This window comes from Mustelus asterias, chromosome 15, assembly GCF_964213995.1.
Source record: "Mustelus asterias chromosome 15, sMusAst1.hap1.1, whole genome shotgun sequence".
Lineage (NCBI taxonomy): Eukaryota > Metazoa > Chordata > Chondrichthyes > Carcharhiniformes > Triakidae > Mustelus > Mustelus asterias.
In genome coordinates, this window is record NC_135815.1 from 70,866,701 (window position 1) to 70,887,499 (window position 20,799).

Sequence of the window (20,799 nt, forward strand, 5' to 3'; positions counted from 1 at the left end):
ATGCCCCTTTCAAAGTTTCTACATAAATAAAACACAGGGACATCATCACTGCACAAGAAACAAAAACGGCCAACACCATTGGTGCTGAAACCAGCAAGACTTCACTCAGAGAAGAAAAATGCCATGCAATTCTTCAGATTTCACTCGCATCGTGGCAACCAAGACAGTGCACCTTCCAATGTTCCGACCACAAATCTGAACATGACTTTCTTTTTTCAAATTCTGTCTGACTGACTGCTTGTGCAACTCCAACAGTTTATTTTATTCAGAAGTTCATCTATTGCTTTCTCTTCCTCAGAATAACTTGAGGATTTGTTATGCCTCCAAAGTCAGATATGGAGTGACCTGGTATAGTTCCTTTACAGCTCTATTTGAGTATAGGCTTTGATAATCAACATTTTTATTTTAAAAATCTGACAGGTTTTTCTAGAGACCTAAAATCTTGTAGGAGTTGGTTATGTTATGTAAGAAATGATTAATTATATAGGAGCAAACAAACACTTACATTTATATTGCATTTTTCAAAATCATCTCAAAGAACTTTGCAAATAATGAAGTACTTTTAAAGTGCTTTAAATGTAGGTAATGGGCAATCAATATACACACCACAAACAGCAATGTGATAATGACCACATAATCTGTAATGTTGACTGAGGGATAATTATTGCCCTGGATACCAGGGATAATCCTGCTTTTATTTGAAATAATGCCAAGGGATCTTCTACATCCATCCAAACAGGCATAATGGGACCTCAGTTCAACATCTCACTCCACAAGCCGTGGGGTATTTGTGATTTATTTTTGTTTTCACATCAGGGCACCATTTTATCTCAGCAGCCAAGGTTGCTGACAGGGCAGGCTCCAGTGGGACTTTACAGGACCCCATTCCTGGATTTTGTTTTGACTGTGTCGTCAAAAGATGTGGTGGGAAAAGTCGGTAGTGCAGCCAGTGGGATACACCCCACTTTTTCCACCCGAGTTGACATTTGCCAAAAAAAATCAGAAAATTCCATCCTGGAATGGGACTAGAACCTGAAACCTTGTGACTCAAGAGATGAGAATGCGACCAACTGAGCCACCACCAACACAGTTGTTCAATACAGTTTTAGTGTATTATTTAATCAGTATTACAACCTTTAGCAATGACCTGCACCTTAAAAACTTGTTACAATCTTGATTTATGATGGATGTATAAATTAGACTGATGATGACATGCGACCAAGCTGGAACCAGACAGCTCCGAGCCTTGAGACCACTAACAGGTGCAAACATTCTGCTGGTCATCAGTAACCAAACTCACCACCAGAACCGTACTATTTGCCCAACCAAAGCTGTGTGTCCTGTGATGGAAAAATTAATGGTTTAAAGGAGGATTTCTCTCAGGTTTGAACTGTCCGCTGGTAAGAACTGCACTGATAACATTTTTTGATGTGTAGCACGAGGAATAAAACATTTTTCTCAGGTGCAAACCTGTTCAAAGGCAACATAAAAAGCAAAAGATTCCTACAATTGAAAGAACTCTGGGTAAATAAAGAGATTGAAGTTAGCTAAAGACATCCGTAGAGTGATTACAAAAAAAGACACATGACACAAGGTAAACCAATTCAAAGTGAGCAAAGGCCACAGCTCACTTCAGGCAATGCCACTCAAAAATTACACCAAATTCTCCCCTACTCTGGGTTTCTGGCGCTTACTGATAGAGTTACTCCATGGCAGCACTGCCATGGTGAAGGGAGGGGCACATCAGCACACAATCCGATGTTGTGACTGTTGGTGGCCCCAACACTTCCTTGTTCAAAGTGAGCTACTTGACAAGCATGTAAAGATCTGAAGTCAAGTCGGGGAAAAAGGTATGATCAAACAAAGCAAAAAGCTGGAGAGAAATTAGAAACTTCAAACAGAACAATGCTGGTTAAAAATAAGGACAATAATATAACAAGTCACATGGTGCGGGCCCTGGGAAAATGTCATTTGTTCAATGATACCAGTCTGGCCCAGTTAGCATCAGTTCTTTTCCATGTGAGCATGCATTTAGTTTACAGAAACAGAATTAGATTTAATTATCATGGGGCCAATTTGTTAAAGCTTTCTTTTTGCAAATACAAGAAAGGTAAGATAAGATGCATCTAATATGGAGGCATCAACATAGCTTACAACATTGTTGAATGCTGTCAGAATGGAACAGCCCTGCAGCTTTATTTTTTAAAACAAACAAGCCCTTCAAAGAGCTAAAGAAACAAAGGATGGATGGAGATTCCCACAGAGTTTCTTTTATAGGAGTGGCAGCAATTAGCAGCACAATTTTTTTTACTCTTTTATGGGATGTGGGTATCGCTGGCAAGGTCAGCATTTATTATTCATCCCCAACTGTCCATGAAAGGTCTGACATTCGGTCTGATATAATGGGTATTTTCCTGTTTGAGGTGACAGTTTGCTGTAATCGTATACAGCAGAACGTTTTTAAAAAGGGCTCTCTAATTATTCACACTTACCTGCTTCTTCCACAAAGCTCTCAAAATATGTCCTTTCAAAAAGTACATTGCCAACTCTCTTATGAAAGTTCCTACTGAAATCTGCTCCCAACAGCCTTTCAAGCAGAGCATTCCTGGTCATAACTCAATACATACAAACATTACTCATCTCTCCCCCTCTAATTCCATTGCCAGCTGAATCTGGAACCTCTAGTTACTGATCTTTCTGCTCAATAAAACATTTATCCTTATCTACTATGTCAAAAACACTTAACGAAAAATGAGTTGATCTTACATGACAACAGAAATCAGACACCCAGAAATCAGCCAATAACTTATTTCCACAATATTAAGTCACTTGCACAGATTTAACACCCTTACATCACCTGCGAAACTGAACAAATTAAAACCTTGGCCCTATACATCATTAAACAGAATCCTAACCCTAAAAAACAGAATATTTTGGAAACAAGTTGTTTGTCTAAAAAAAATAAGGCGTGGAGTTCAGCTGGAACCCAATCAGATGCAATTACACCCAAAATCTTAAACTTTGCCCTTCAATACTGACTGCTCAACTCTCAGTTGCTAACACTTGGCTTTTATCCCAGGTTTCAAATTGTTACAGCATTTCTTTGTACATTTGAGGTCTCGTTTTATCTTTAACTTTTTTAAAAAAGTCTTTAAAATGCCATTTACCTAACAATCTGGGTGTAGCTGGGTGTTAGTACATCGTGTGTTCACTCCTGGAATCTGGATTACAATGCAATGGAGATGCAGCATATTTAAGTCTTTTTTCTCTCTCTCTCTCTCTCACACAGAGTTGTTGAATTTCCACACACAGTCAGCCGGCTTCAATCCAGTTCCCAATGATCGCAAGGTCTCCAATCTACCGCTAAACCTGAAGCCGTTCAAAAAAGGGAATCATTCAGGAAGTCAGGAGAGCAAACCTCTGCTCCAGTTATAGTGCTTCCTGGTTACAAGTGCAAAGTGGAAAAATATTCCACACCCTTTCTCCTTTTGATAAACATACAGTAATTAGTGACGGCTCAGATTTCAAGCTAGCCATCCCATTACATCATTAAAGGTCATCTCTCATTCTTACTTCAACAGGTTCACTGTCATTCTGAGCATTTTTGGCTCATTCATTTCCTAAACTTTTAGCAAGTAGCCACTATGGATACGACAGTGAGAATTGACAGTGACTTGAGGATTTAAGAGTTTTTGCAACATGAACAGCCATGCTGCTAGTTGCAAGGCACAAGAAATTCTGCATTATTTTTAAACCTCACCGACACGAGACAAACCCGGAGAGCTGGAGGCTGAGGGGAGACCTAATCATAGAAATCATAGAAATCATAGAAACCCTACAGTGCAGAAGGAGGCCATTCAGCCCATCGAGTCTGCACCGACCACAATCCCACCCAGGCCCTATCCCCACATATTTATCCGCTAATCCCTCTAACCTACACATCTCAGGACTCTAAGGGGCAATTTTTAACCTGTCCAATCAACCTAACCCGCACATCTTTGGACTGTGGGAGGAAACCGGAGCACCCGGAGGAAACCCACGCAGACACGAAGAGAATGTGCAAACTCCACACAGACAGTGACCCGAGCCGGGAATTGAACCCAGGACCCTGGAGCTGTGAAGCAGCAGTGCTAATCACTGTGCTACCGTGCCGCCATAGACTAATGGAAGTCTATAAAATGATGAGAGGCATAGATAGGGTTGACAGTCAGAATCTTTTTCCCCCAGAGTTGAAATGTCTAATACTAGGAGGGATATGCACTTAAGGTGAGAGGGGGAAGTTCAAAGATGTGAGGGGCAAGTTTTTTTTAAAACACAGAGTGGTAGGTACCTGGAATGCACTGCCAGGGGTGGTGGTGCAGGCAGATATGATAGGGGTGTTTGAGGGGCTTTTAGATAAGCGCATGAATATGCAAGGAATAGAGGGATATGGACCAACGGCAGGCAGAAGGGATTAGTCTAATTTGGTGTCATGTTCGACACAACATCATGGGCTGAAGGGCCTGTTCCTGTGCTGTACTGTTCTATGTAGCAGCCAATTTGTTCAATATGCTGTAGACAGCATCGTTAATTATTCAGGGTTCATGTTAAGCTTCCAGAAATATTTTGCCAAGAATCGCTACTAACCCAGTACAGAAGGAGCATTTTAATTTACTTGTATGGTTTTAGAAAGTATGATTCAATTACATTTGGCTACATTTAAAAAAGGTTGATTTAAATTCAATTAGCCATTCCACTTGTCAACCATAAACTAGGGAGGTAATGGCCGAGTGGTATTAGCACTAGACTATTAATCCAGAAACTCAACTAATGTTCTGAGGATCTGGGAATAAATCCCACCACAGCAGATGGTGCAATTTGAATTCAATAAAATGATCTGGAATTACTGATGACCACGAAACCATTGTCAATTGTCCGAAAAACCCACCTGGTTCACTTTAGGGAAGGAAATCTGCCGACCTTACTTGGTTTGGCCTACATGTGACTCCAGAGCCACAGCAACACCATCTGAAATAATACTCAGTTGTACCAATTGCTCACCATCATCTTCTCAATGGCAACTAGGGATGGGCAATAAATGCTGGCCATCCGCTGGTGACACCCTTGTCCCACAAATGAATAAAAAAAACTGCTCCACCCCTTCCCCAATGACTCTACATTGACAAAGTTAGAATAAAATGGAGAATGACCAACCTGGAAACCATGGGTCAATCATAATTCCAATGTATAAAAGTGTCTATATATCTTAAATTGTAAACCACTTGAAAGGACTAAACAAGTCTGTGAGAGAGAATGTGATTATGCAAAAGAGGAAAAAAATACTTATGTAGGGAGGAGTTTATAAATGTGGATGATTTAATTTGTTTCATTCTTCAATAAATCCCATGCAACTATTAATTTTAGCACAATATCCCCAGTGTTCCAAGATATTTGGGGTAGTCAGTATTTTTATTCCACTATTTAAGTTACGTGGCATCACTGGGTAGAGTTTTAGAACAATACTAAAAAAGGTATGTGAAAAATGATATAGACTTGGCCCAACTAATCAGTGTCTGGAGCAAGGCTAGTTAAAGGTATTGAATGCAATAGTCAGCAGCCAACACCTAAACCTGTTCCACTGATCCATTCTGGTACACTCATCAATCCGGGGTTTACCATTTCAGAAGGCTAACAAAGCTAAACTCAGGTGAGAGGAAAATCAAGATTTCAATTCAGCCCAAATCAGCAGAATCTAAATCACCTCTGTATGAGTTTTGTGTGAAAAAGCTTGGGTAGGTTCAATCTAAATCCTAGTGGGAAAAAGACTATAGCAAAACATTACTCTCAATCCAACACAAAGTGACAGCTTCACTTGTTTAGATGCAGAAAAGCTGGTGTGGCAAGTGGGGGGAAAAGTCATGCTTGTACAGACTGGTATGCCTTCATTTAAATATTAGAAGAAAGAAATATTAATGTAAGAGTCAAATATAATTCATTCTGATTTGACCACATGGAACAAAAGGGGGCAGCACAGTGGTTAGCACTGCTGCCTCACAGCGCCAGGGACGTGGGTTCAATTCCCACTTGGGTCACTGTCTGTGTGGAGTTTGCGCGTGCTTCCCGAATCTGCGAGGTCCTCCGGGTGCTCCGGTTTCCTCCCACAGTCCAAAGATGTGCGGGTTAGGTTGATTGGTCACGCTAAATTGCCCCTTAGTGTCAGGGGGTTAGTAGGGTAAATAAGTAGGGTTATGAGGATAGGGCCGGGGTGGGATTGTGATCGGTGCAGACTCAATGGGCCGAATGGCCTCCTGCACTGTAGGGATTCTATGATTCTATGAAGGGCAAAAAACCTATTATTAACATACCTTTAGCTACAAAGGAAATTTTAAAAGATTTAATATAAACTTCAGAGTTATTATGTTATAGATTTTTGATTCGATTTATTGTCACATGTATTAGCACAGTGAAAAGTGTTGTTTCTTGCACGCTATACAGACAAGGCATACCGTTCATAGAGAAAGAAATGAGAGAGTGCAGAATATAGTGTTGCAGTCATAGCTAGGGTGAAGAGAAAGATCAACTCAATACAAGGTAGGTCCATTCAAAAGTCTGATGGCAGCAGGGAAGAAGCTGTTCTTGAGTCAGTTGGTACGTGACCTCAGACTTTTGTATCTTTTTCCCGACAGAAGGTGGTAGAAGAGGGAACATCCGGGATGCGTGGGGTCCTTAATTATGCTGGCTGCTTTGCTAAGGCAGCGGGAAGTGTAGACAGAGATAGATGAAAAGAACAGGAAAATTTAAAATCTTAAATTGTTTTGTGAGATTTAGCTCAGTCATAGCATTCTTGCCAAATCACATTCAGAATGTAATCTTAGTCGTCATTTCAGTGAAGTAATGAATGAATGCTGCACAACTGGAAGTGCCGATTTACGGATGAGACATATGGATAAGGGTTTCAGCAGCTATTATAAGGAGAGACAATATTACGGAGGTGGAGCAGACAGCCTTTGTAATGTAGAGGACATGGAGTCAGAGTGACCTAGAGTAGAAAAGGCCATTCGGTTCATTGGTTCTGCACTGACAATATCTACCACTCAAGGCGCGCCAATCCCATTTTCCTGCACTTGCCCCATATCCTTGAATGTTATGATATTTCAAGTGCACATCCAAATTTTTTTTTAATAGGTTGTAAGGTTTCCGGCCACTGCTACTTTCCCAGACAGTGCATTCCAGATTCCCAAGACCCTGGGTGGGAAAGTTTTTTCTCAAATCCCCTCTGAATCTCCTGCCCCTCACCCTAAAACTATGCCTCCTCGTGATTGACCCCTCGACCAAGGGGAAAAGCAGCTACCTCCTCACCCTGTCCATACCCCTCAATCTTATACACTTCAATCATGTCCCTCCTTAGCCTTCTCTGTTCTAAAGAAAACAATCCAAGCCTAAATAGGGTCTCCTTATAGCTCAAATGCTCCATCCCAGCCAACATCCTGATGAACCTCCTCTGAACCCCCTCTAATGCTAACACATCCTTCCTATAGTGAGGTAACCAAACTGCACACAGTACTCCAGCAGTGGCCTAACCAACACACTGCACAACTGCAAATTACCTCCTTGCTCTTATACTCTACACCACGATTGATGAAAACAAGTGTCTCATATGCTTTATTGACTATTCTATTCACGTGCCCCACTGACTTAAGGGATCTGTGAGTCATTACCCCAAGGTCATTTGCTTCCTCTGAGCTTCCCAGTGTCCTGCCATTAAATATTCTCTTGTCTGGTTTCTTCTTCCAAAGTGCTTCACCTTGCACTTATCAGGGTCAAGTATCACTGCTCTGCCCAACCCATCCATTTCTTCCTGTAACCTACAACCATCTTATTCACTATTAACCACCCTACCAATCTTGGTGTCATCTGCAAACTTGCTCATCAATCCCCACATATTTTCATCTTTATCGTTTACATATAGAACAAACATTAAAGGTCCCAGTGCTGAATCTTGTGCTACACCGCTGGGCACAGGCATCCAGTCAAACAGTCTTCTACCACCACCCTTTGTTTCCTATTACTAAGCCAGTTTCTGATCCATCTCACCAAGTTTCTCTGAATTCCATGTGCTTTAACCTTCTCAATCAGTCTCCCTGTGGGACCTTGTCAAAAACTTTTCTAAAATCCATATAAACTGCATCAACTGAACTTCCCTTATCCACACAAATTACATTTTCAAAAAATTCTAACAAATTTGTTAGGCATGACTTCCCTCTGTCAAAGCTACGCTGACTATCTCTATCTCTACCCATGCCTTTCCAAGTTTTTTAAAGTTTATTTATTCGTGTCACAGTAGGTTTATGTTAACACTGCAATGAAGTTAGTGAAAATCCCCCAGTTGCCACAGTCTGGCGCCTGTTTGGGTACACAGAGGGAGAATTTAGCATGATCAATGCACCTAACCAGCATATCTTTTGAATTGTGGGAGGAAACCAGAGCACCCGGAGGAAACCCACACAGACACGGAGAGATTGTGCGGAGTCTGCACGGTCACCCAAGCCTGGAATCAAATCCGGGTTCCTGGCACTGTGAGGCAGCAGTGCTAACCACTGTGCCACCAAAGTGAAAATTAATCCTCTCTTTCAGAATTTTCTCCAATAGTTTCCCTACCACTAACTTGAGACTCACCAGTCTGTAATTTCTTGATTAATCTCTACCATCTTTTTTGATGTGGAGATGCCAGCATTGGACTGGGGTGGGCACAAGTAAGTCGTCTCACAACACCAGGTTGAAGTCCAACACGTTTATTTGGAATCACGAGCTTTTGGAGCACTGCTCCTTCATCAGGTGAGTGGAAAGCAAGTGAAAAGCAGAACCACATTAGCCGTCCTCCAGCACTTCCCCCATGGACAGGGAGGAAATAAAAATTAGCATCAGAGCCCCTGTGATATCCTGCCTTGCCTCCCACAACAGCCTGGGATGCTGTTCATCCGTGCCAGGGAATTTGCCATTTTTAAGCCATCAAAGCCTCCAATACCTCCACATTTCTTTTGTCAATCGGTGCAAATTCCTCACAATCCTTCTTCCTGAATTTAGCACCTACATTCTCCTTTCCCTGAATGAAGACCGAAGCAAAGTATTCATTTAACACCCTTCCAATGTCCTGCAACTTCACACACAGATTTCCCCCTTGGAGTCAGGAACTCAACCCAAGGTCGAAGAGGCCACTGAGGGTGCAAATAGACTAGTTAAATATGAGAGGCGCCAAAATAGTGTTTGAAACAGGAGCCAAAGACAATGGCGCACTTTTCAAATGGTTAACTGGAAGAAGGGGGCAAGCCGTCCTAGACTGGTTCACAGATAAGCAGTCTGGCTGCACAGAGGCACGGAAGGGATCAATACGGAAGTTGACCTTGTGTCTGTAGATATGTTTATTTATTAGCCACAAATAGGCTTACATTCACATTGCAATGAAGTTAGTGAAAATCCCCTAGTCGCCACACTCCAGCGCCTGTTCGGGTACCTAGAGAGAGAATTTAGCATGGCCAATTCAACTAACCAGCACATATTTGGACTGTGGGAGGAAACCGGAGCACCCGGAGGAAACCCACGCAGACACGGGGAGAACGTGCAAACTCCACACTGACAGTGACCCAAGCCGGAAATCAAACCCAGGCCTGTGAGGCAGCAGTGCTAACCACTGTGCCACCGTGCTGCTCAATGATGTCACCAAGAAAGAGAACGTAGCTAAGGAATAGACAGTGGTCAAGTATAGATCTTTACAAGACTACAGAAATGGTGCGAGGGCTGGAATAGAAGAGAAACCATTGATTGTGATGTTCTGGCAATATATGGGGTTGGTAAGAGGAAATAAGCAAGGGCAATCTCATCAGGGTGGACAATGGAGAAAGATGGTGTACGACTGACCAAATCAAAGGCATGATGTGGAGATGCCGGCGTTGGACTGGGGTAAACACAGTAAGAGTTTTAACAACACCAGGTTAAAATCCAACAGGTTTATTTGGTAGCAAATGCCATTAGCTTTCGGAGCGCTGCTCCTTCGTCAGATGGAGTGGATATCTGCTCTCAAACAGGGCACAGAGACACAAAATCAAGTTACAGAATACTGATTAGAATGCGAATCTTTACAGCTACATTTAAAGATACAGACAATGTGAATGGAGGGAGCATTAGGCACAGGTTAAAGAAATGTGTATTGTCTCCAGACAAGACAGCCAGTGAGATTCTGCAAATCAAAGGCTGCAGAGAAGTCAAGGTGAACTAAAAATAAAAATGCAAATTATTTACCAATTTATTATCTAAAGAGCAACATAAAGGGAACTCAAAAGTGCCACAACAACTTCCGCATACTGAATTTTAAATGCTAGAATTTTTAAATCAAGGCATTTCTTGATCAGGAGCCAACAGAGGTTAACGGGACTTGGTACATGCACGGACGAAGGTGGCAGAATTTTGTATGAATGTGAAGACTGGCCAGGAATGTGACAGAAAAGCCACGTCGAAAGGTATCGAATGCTTGAATGAGGGTTTCAGAAGATGAGTTGAGGCAACAGAATGGAGGTGGTAATAGTGGACTTAATGATGGGACTTCAATATGATCAACTCAGGGTTAAATATGACACTCTGGTTGCATACAGTTAAGTTCAACTTCAGACACAGAAACATAAAGATGTAAAAAATAGGAGCAGGCATACGGCATTCAGCAGTTTGGAGCTTGCTCCGCCATTCAAAATGATGATGGATCCTCTATCTCAATGCTATTCCCCAGCACTTGCTGCAAACCCAACACCTTTACAGTCTAGAAATCAATTTCTTTCTTAAATATATTTATTGACTTGGCCTCTTCAGCATTCCGTGGGAGAGAATTCCACATTCGCCATCCGCTTAGTGAAGAAGTTTCTCATCTCAGTCCTAAATGGTTTACCCCTTTTCTGAGAGTGACTCCTGGTTCTAGATTCCCTAATGTGGAAATGCCGACGTTAGACTGGGGTAAGCACAGTAAGAAGTCTCACAGCACCAGGTTAAAGTCCAGCAGGATTATTTAGCTGCACAAGCTTTCGGAGTCTTGCTCCATCATCAGGTGAGTGAGGACTTGTGTTCACAAACAGGGCATATACAGACACAAACTCAATTTACAAGATAATGGTTGGAATGCGAGTCTTTACAGGTAATCAAGTCTTAAAAGGTACAGACAATGTGAGTGGAGGAAGGGCCAAGCACAGGTTAAAGAGATGTGTATTGTCTCCAGCCAGGACAGTTAGTGAAATTTTGCAAGCCCAGGCAAGACATGGGGGTTACAGGTAGTGTGACATGAACCCAAGATCCTGGTTGAGGCCGTCCTCATATGTGCGGAACTTGGCTATCAGTTTCTGCTCAGCGATTCTGCATTGTCGTGTGTCGTGAAGGCCGCCTTGGAGAACGCTTACCCGAAGATCAGAGGCCGAATGCCCGTGACTGCTGAAGTGTTCCCCGACTGGAAGGGAACACTCCTGCCTGGTGATTGTCGAGCGGTGTTCATTCATCCGTTGTCGTAGCGTCTGCATGGTCTCTCCAATGTACCATGCCTCGGGACATCCTTTCCTGCAGCGTATCAGGTAGACAACGTTGGCCGAGTTGCAAGAGTAGGTACCGTGTATCTGGTAGATGGTGTTCTCACGTGAGATGATAGCATCCGTGTCGATGATCCGGCACGTCTTGCGGAGGTTGCTGTGGCAGGGTTGTGTGGTGTCGTGGTCACTGTTCTCCTGAAGGTTGGGTAGTTTCCTGCGGTCAATAGTGTGTTTGAGGTTGTGCGGTTGTTTGAAGGCAAGAAGTGGGGGTGTGGGGATGGCTTTGGCGAGATGTTCGTCTTCATCAATGACATGTTGAAGGCTCCGGAGAAAATGTTGTAGCTTCTCCGCTGTGGGGAAGTACTGGACGACGAAGGGTACTCTGTCCGCTAGATTCCCTAGCCAGACTAAAAAAAATCCTTGCCAAAATTTTATACATTTTAATGAGATCCCTCTCATTCTTTTAAACTCCAGTGAGAACAGGCCAAGTCAACCCAATCGCTCCTCATTCGACAATCCTGCCATCCTAAGGATCAATCTGGTGAACCTTTGCTGCACTCCCTCTATGGCAAGTATACATTTTCTTTGGTAAGGAAACCAAAACAGCACGCAATACTCCACCTGTGGTCTCATAACATTTAGCAGGAGAAAAATGCCATCAGTAGCTAAGGAACCGCGTTTGGAGCAGCAACCGAAGGCAATAACTCAAGTTTTCCCAATGTTTAACTGAAGGAAATTTCTATTTATCCAGTACTGGGTGTCAGATCAACTGTCTGATAATTTTGCAACAATGGAGGAGTGAGAGAGGTGGTGCTGAGGTAGAGCTGGGTGTCATCAGTGTACATATGGAAACTAATGCTTTGTTTTCAGATGATACCGCCATGTGGATGAGAAATGGGAGGGAGCCAAGAATAGTTCCTTAGGGAACAGCAGAGGTAACAGGGAAGGGAAGTCACTACAAGAAATGCTTTGGTTATGATTAGAACGACATCAATGGAGCCAAGCAGATGGAGTCCAACCCAGCTAGACAACAGTGGAGGTGAATGGTGTGATGAAAGATATCAAAGGCTGTAGGCTGGGAAAGCAAAGAAGTTTGCCTTCACAAGTCATATAGGAACTTATTGGTAACTTTAATGAGAGCTATTTTAGTCCTGTGGTTGGGTGCAAGCTTGATTGGAATATATTTTGGTGAGAACATTGTGTTATTTGATTCAGAAAATGAAAAATTCACAGCAAATAAAAGCAAGGCTTGCATCCTTGGTCGTCTATATGGATTTCAGTAAGGCATTTGACAAAGTCCCACATGGCAGGTTGGTTAAGAAGGTTAAGGCTCATGGGATACAAGGAGAAGTGGCTAGATGGGTGGAGAACTGGCTTGGCCATAGGACAGTAAGAAGTCTCACAACACCAGGTTAAAGTCCAACAGGTTTATTTGGTAGCAAATACCATAAGCTTTGCTACCAAATAAACCTGTTGGACTTTAACCTGGTGTTGTGAGACTTCTTACTGTGCTTACCCCAGTCCAACGCCGGCATCTCCACATCTTGGCCATAGGAGACAGAGGGTAGTGGTCGAAGGGTCTTTTTCCGGCTGGAGGTCTGTGACCAGTGGTGTTCCGCAGGGCTCTGTACTAGGACCTCTGCTATTTGTGATATATATAAATGATTTGGAAGAAGGTGTAACTGGTGTAATCAGCAAGTTTGCGGATGACACGAAGATGGCTGGAATTGCGGATAGCGAAGAGCATTGTCAGGCAATACAGCAGGATATAGATAGGCTGGAAAATTGGGCGGAGAGGTGGCAGATGGAATTTAATCCGGATAAATGCGAAGTGATGCATTTTGGAAGAAATAATGTAGGGAGGAGTTATACAATAAATGGCAGAGTCATCAGGAGTATAGAAACACAGAGGGACCTAGGTGTGCAAGTCCACAAATCCTTGAAGGTGGCAACACAGGTGGAGAAGGTGGTGAAGAAGGCATATGGTATGCTTGCCTTTATAGGACGGGGTATAGAGTATAAAAGCTGGAGTCTGATGATGCAGCTGTATAGAACGCTGGTTAGGCCACATTTGGAGTACTGCATCCAGTTCTGGTCACCGCACTACCAGAAGGACGTGGAGGCGTTAGAGAGAGTGCAGAGAAGGTTTACCAGGATGTTGCCTGGTATGGAGGGTCTTAGCTATGAGGAGAGATTGGGTAGACTGGGGTTGTTCTCCTTGGAAAGACGGAGAATGAGGGGAGATCTAATAGAGGTATACAAGATTATGAAGGGTATAGATAGGGTGAACAGTGGGGAGCTTTTTCCCAGGTCGGAGGTGACGATCACGAGGGGTCACGGGCTCAAGCTGAGAGGGGCGAAGTGTAACTCAGACATCAGAGGGACTTTTTTACACAGAGGGTGGTGGGGGCCTGGAATGCGCTGCCAAGTAGGGTGGTGGAGGCAGGCACGCTGACATCGTTTAAGACTTACCTGGATAGTCACATGAGCAGCCTGGGAATGGAGGGATACAAACGATTGGTCTAGTTGGACCAAGGAGCGGCACAGGCTTGGAGGCCGAAGGGCCTGTTTCCTGTGCTGTACTGTTCTTTGTTCTTTGATACAAAGGCTGAAATCCTGTCAGACATTCTCTGAACAACTGCTAGTCCTCCATTACCAAATTCATCAAGCTCAAACCTTTCAACTCCAACCTTTGAGAACTGACCTTTACCTATTAAAGCTGTATAAGGTGCTGGTGAGGCCACACCTGGAGTACCGTGTACAGTTTTGGTCTCCTTACTTGAGAAAGGATATACTGGCACTGGAGGGGATGCAGAGCAGATTCACTAGGCCAATTCCAGAGTTGAGAGGGTTGGCTTATGAGGAGAGACTGAGTAGACTGGGACTATACTCATTGGGTTCAGAATTCAGAAAAATGAGAGGAGATCTTATAGAAACATATGAGATTATGAACGGAATAGACTAGAAGCAGGGAGGTTGTTTGCGCTGGCAGGTGAAACTAGAACTAGGGAGCATGGCCTCAAAATAAGGGGGAGCAGATTTAGGACTGAGTTGAGGAGGAACTTCTTCACCCAAAGGGTTGTGAATCTGTGGAGCAGTTGAGGCTACCTATCGTTTAAGGCAAAGATTTTTGATCAGTAGAGGATTTAAGAGTTATGGTGAGTGAGTGGGTAAGTGGAGCTGAGTCCACAAAAAGATCAGCCCATAATCTTATTGAATGGCAGAGCAGGCTTGAGGGGCCAAAGGTCCAACTCCTGCTACTAGTTCTTACGTTTCTTTTAAAGCATTCTCTATCTCTATCTTTTACAGATTTACTTCTAATATCCAGTAGAATTCATGCTATTTAACTGGAGGTCATTGTGACTTTAATGTTACAACCATAGCAATGTGATTTATGATCAATTCAAAGATGATTCAAGAGCTTATTTATAATTGAATAAATCATTCCATTTTGAACTGCAATAAACCAGGCATTCTCAGTAAATAGAAACAGTAATGCAAGATTGTGTTTTTTAGTAAAATTCTAGTGACAGAAATTGGCATTAATCAGCGTACAGATTTAACATCCTGTTGGCAACTTAATACATTAATTTTTTTGGCAAGGGACATAGAGAAAAGGCTGCACTCAGCCAGGTGTGAGGCTATTTTGGGAGAAAGAAAAACTTTCCATTTAACATTTCTAGTGAAAGGATCAAGTACTCTCAGGGCACCATTAGCGTGTGCTTTATAAAGAGTGAAACTCTCTCCGCTCTGATAATCATCTTCAAAAGCTGGAAGGACTTGTATTTGCATGTCTTATCAAGTCCTCGAAGAAATCCCAAAGCTCTTTGGATCTAATAAATTATATCTGATATGCAGTCATTGTTGTCATGCAAGCAAAGACAGCAGCCATTTTGTGCACATCAAGATCACTCGAATGAGATAAATAGCAGTTTTTCTTATGTTATTTGAGGGAAAGATTTTGGCCAAGACATTGGAAGAACCTCCTGCTCTCCTTCAAATAATGCCACAGGGTATTCTACATCCACCCAAGCTTTGCCTCAGTTAAAACTCTAATCTGAAAGATAAAACCTTCAATAACACAACACTCAATGTCAGCTGAGATCTTACTGCTGGAAGCACATACATTGCCGACTGAGCCAAGTTGTCACTTAGACCAACTTCAATGCCTATTGCAACAGTCGGGATTTTCATTCCCCATTCCCTCTGTATAATTGCAAATTTAGTGCCAGTTATGTGCAGTTAAAACAAAGGTGGAATAAAGAAAAGAGCATTGGTCCCTACACAATTATATATAAAATTACTTCTGTGCTCCCTACACCGCCGTCATTCAATTCAGATAAAGCGAGAAATGCAATGGTGGAAGAGGTACTGCTTCAGAACCGCTTACAATGCTCAAATTGGCAGAAGGAACATATAAGTGCAGCTGCTCACCTGCAGATTGAAAAGGAGCCCTGCACCTGACACTGTTGTGTTGTTTTTCCAATTTAAATGTGAGGTAGAATGACAATATGAAAAAAAAAAATTTTTTTAAGTTGGCTTTCAAAGTAATCAGCAACAGAATGACCATTAACAACCATCAACAGTGAAATTCCTTGGTGCATTGCAGACATGACATTTCATAGAACTGTTTTGGATTTAAAGTCAACAATTCTTGAGAATTGCATGATCAAAAAGCTTTTATTTCAGGATGCATATTGACTAATAAAATCAGCTGTGTTAAAGTAATGACAAAAATCATTCTTAAATCAACGACTTTGATCAACAAATATAATCACAGAGGTCTTATACACAAGGTTCTTGTATAACAGGAGCCTACAGAAGCTATAAAGATGTAGCCAGAAACATTTCATTTTCCTATCATTTACACAACAGGTAAATATAGACGAAATATACATTTTTAAAAATCCTCCCAGCTCTAGATCAATCGTTTTCTTTAGAGATTAACAGCAAATATTAAAACACACCCAGGGACCCACACAAATATTGACACAACTTCAGGGATCCTGCATTCTATCTTACAAAAAGTTACCTCAGCGAACTTAATTTGTGCTTGTTGCAAGAGGGAAACTTACATTTCTAGGAAGTGAAACATTTTACCCTTTTCCCACTGGCTTACACTGAATATGGGAGTCAATTAGTTCAGTTGGCTGGAAGGCTGGTTTGTGGTGCAGAGTGACTCCAACAGCATGGTAGCACAGTGGTTAGCACTGCTGCTTCACAGCTCCAGGGACCTGGGTTCGATTCCCGGCTTGGGTCACTGTCTGTGTGGAGTTTGCACATTCTCCTCGTGTCTGCGTGGGTTTTCTCCGGATGCTCCAGTTTCCTCCCAAAGATGTGCGGGTTAGGTTAATTGGCCATGCTAAAATTGCCCCTTAATGTCCTGAGATGAGTAGGTGAGAGGGATTAGTGGGTAAATATGTAGGAATATGGGGGTAGGGCCTGGGTGGGATTGTGGTCGGTGCAGACTCGATGGGCCGAATGGCCTCTTTCTGTACTGTAGGGTTTCTATGATTTCTATGGGTTCAATTCCCATACTGGCTGAAGGCCCGCCTTCTCAACCTTGTCCCTCGCCTGAGGTGTGGTGATCCTCTGGTTAAATCACCAGTCAGCTTTCCCTCTCCAAGGGGAGAGCAGCCTATGGTTATCTGGGACTGTGGCAACTTTACTTTTACACTGAATAAAAATGGTTTTCCCATTGGAGACTTCAGTTATTGCAAATTGACAGAAAAGGCCTGAGCTACACAGTCTATTAAAATAAATTGTTTGCACAGCAGCAAGTTAAGTCAGCAGAGTAAATAGTGATTCAAAACTAAACTGTCATTCACTTCCTACATTGCAACAGTGGCCACATTTCCAAAGTACCTTTGATATTAAAGGACCTTGAGATGTCTGGTGGCCGCTATATAACTGAAAGTTTTTCTTTCTTTCAATATACTTAGAACTGTTTCAAAACAATAGAAGCTCCCTAATCTCAGAGCTTCTCCTGAGTAACGTTTGAATAGAACATGAGATGAGAATCTCTCGGAGACCCGAATTGAAGCGTTGTGGTAATTTCAGAAATTTGGGACACAATCCAGCTCATACATCTCTCTATTCCTTCATGTTCATTCTGACAAAATGAGCAGGAGAAAGAGACCATTCACAAACAAAACTGTCCCATTTCAAATTACTTCCTATGGTGGCAGGCCAGAGAGAAGAAGAAATTGCAGATGTAAGCAGCAGCTTCAACGAATAAAGCTTGCCAGACAGAATTCCACCCACCCCTTCCCAGTTATTTAGAATTTGTCTTCACTTGCACACTAGTCAAGATAAAAATACTGAGCAAGCAGAATGCAGACTCCAAATTATTTATTAAACAGGAAAGCATAAAGACAATAAACACAATTGCATCATGGCCTTGCTACAATATCATACAAAATACACAACACAGAATTTTTCAGTAGCTGAATCCCAGGTGGCTCTCTTCTGCTCTCAATTTGTCTGCAGCCTTTGTCGTAGTTGACATGCTATTATTCCCTTCCTCCGCCTTTCCATCATTATCCAGCTGGATGGAACTACACTCACCCGATTCCAATCTTATCTATCCAGTCATAGCCAGAGAATTTCTTCCTGCCTGGGTATTATTCCCCCGAAGATCCACTATTAGTCCTCTCGTATTTCTCACCGACGTGCTGCTCTTCAGCAACATCATCCAAACATACAGCCACTTCCACAAGTACACAGACAACACCCAGCTCTACCTCGCCACCATTTCTCTCAACTCCTCCACTGTCTCTAACTTGTCACATTACTTGTCCAATTTCCACTACTGGAGGAGCAGAAATTTCTTCCAACTGTTACAAATGCAGAACTTATACAAGACAATTGTGTTTGGAAAATGTTTCTTTTAAGGTGATATAGAATGTTTTGAAAAGAGGGATGGCAATCCCACTAACTTTGTCCAGAAACAGGCCCATGTGATTTGATTGTCATGGGGAAAAGAAACCCAAAGCAAAACCTACTGAAAATCAAAAGTGAGAGTTTTCATACCTCGAGACGGCAAAGGGAAGCTATTTGTTGGTCACAGAGGTAGACATCAAGTGAAAGATACAGGATTTATTGCTGGGTGGAGAAGCAGCAGCTACTACTGTGAAGACTAGGGTAAACTGTGTTTGCATTAACTAAGCAGAATGCTTGCAAAGGTCAGCTTCCTGTTTGAGGAAAGAGGACTTAAGTGACTTTAAGATTTAAGGAACAAGGAGTTGCTGAGGTGAGTCCTTGCTTGTGGAAGTCCCATTCTGGAATACTCAGTCTGATTGGAATTATTTTCAAAGGGCACTGGATAATTCAACCTGGTGTAACAGGGAGAAGATAGCGCAATGGAAGCTGGGAACACCTTGGCACATAATCTTGTATTACTACCCTGGCAAGTTAGATCCAAAACTGGCTTAGTGGTCAGAGACAGAGAGTGGTGATAGAAGGCTGTTTGAGTGACTGGAGTCCGGTGTCCAGTGGCATCCCACTGGGATCAGTGCTAAGTCCCTTATTGTTTGTGATATATATAAACAATGTAGGTGAGAATGTGGGGGGTAGGGGAGGATATGATAAATAAAGTGTGCGGATAACACAGATTGGCAGGGTGGTTAATAGAGAAGGTGGTCTTAGGTTGCAGGAAAATGTAGATGACTGATGAGTTGGTCAGATGGACAGGTCAGTGGTAGATGGAATTTAACCCTGAAAGGTGCAAGGTGATGCACTTTTGAAGGAGTAACAAGACAAGGGAGTATTCAATGTATGGCAGGACACTAGGAAGCTCAGAAGAATAGAGATATCTCGGGGTGCTTGTCCACAGATCCCTGAAGGCAGCAGGACAGGTTAACAAGGTAGTTTAAGAAGTTATCGCTTTATCAGTTACGGCATAGATTATTAGAGCAGGAGGTTATGTTGTCGCTGTACAAAACTTTGGTTAGGTCACAGCTGGAGAACTGTGTGCAGTTCTGGTTGCCACACTATAGGACTCCTGACCAGCCTCCCACTTTCTATAGTCTGCACTCTGGAGGTCATTCAAAACTCTGCTATCCATATCATAGCTCACACCAAGTTTCATTCATCCAACAGACTGACACTTGCTTACCTGTACTGGCTTCCAGTTAAATAGCACCTCACTTTTAAAATTTTCATGTTTTCAAATCCCTCCATAACCTTGCCCTATCTCTTTAATCTCCAGTCCTACAGCACTCATATGTACTCCTCCAATTCTGACCCCTTGAGCATTCACAATTTCCTTTAGTGGTTTGGTGTTAAATGTTGTTTGCGAACACCCATGTGAAGCAGCTTGCAATATTTTACTACATTAAAGGTGCTCTATAAATACAAATTGTTGTCACAATAACATTGCATAAAGATGAATTCTAGTATTTTTCCCCTTCGGCGCCGATATAGTTTCAAATTCTCACATCTTTACATTTCCAAATTTCAAAGCAAACAAGCCAGGCCAAGGATCATAACAAACGGTACTGAATATACAGGCATTTACAAGCAATCCGAGGGTCTCCAGGGTTAGTTTTGCTGAGGAATGACAAGCCCACTTCTGAATTTAAAATTAAAGGCCTTAACATGTATATTTTCAAAATTAGTCACGAGTAGGCTTACATTAACACTGCATGAAGTTATTGCGAAAATCCCCTAGTCGCCACACTCTGACATCTGTTCGGGTACACTGAGGGAGAATTTAGCATGGCCAATGCACCTAACCAGCACGTCTTTCGGACTGTGGGAGGAAACCAGAGCACCCAAAGGAAACCCACGCAGACACGGGGAGAACATGCAGACTCCACACAAAAAATGACCCAAGCCAGGAATTGAACCCGGGTCCCTGGCACTGTGAGGCAGCAGTGTTAACCACTGTGCCGATAACAATTCATAAGATTAGTTCTGTATATAATGCTTTCATATAAAACTGCATCTTACAATTGCATGTGTGATGCGCATCAATTTGACACGAGGCACAAAGCTTCGGTAAAAGAAGGCTTTTATTAACTAACAATGGAACTATCAGAACTTTAACACACTATCCCAGACTGAAGAGGTCCCGCCCGAGCAGGGGGTCTTATACCTCTCCCAGGAGGCGGAGCCCGACTGGGATGTGCCACAACAGTTACAACCACAGGTGTATCAATCCCACCCTAGCCCAACAACAACATTAGAACAATCCCACAGTGGGAACCAACGATGGTTCACCACATTCACCCCTCCTTTGAGAACAAAGGCTGGCGGGGTA

At 42.6% G+C, this 20,799-nt stretch overlaps 1 protein-coding gene across 5 annotated transcripts in view; it reads right to left on the reverse strand.

Moving 5' to 3' along the window:
- LOC144504557 (unconventional myosin-VI) overlaps window positions 1-20,799 on the reverse strand; it is a 226,968-nt gene that overhangs the window by 154,017 nt on the left and 52,152 nt on the right. The window contains exon 1 of one of the 5 annotated variants that reach the window (XM_078230066.1): window positions 3,168-3,279. The exons of the other annotated variants lie outside the window; for them this stretch is intronic. The gene's annotated coding sequence lies outside the window, so the exon portion shown is untranslated. Of the gene's footprint in view, window positions 1-3,167; window positions 3,280-20,799 lie in introns of those variants that run through there. 5 annotated transcript variants of the gene reach the window in all.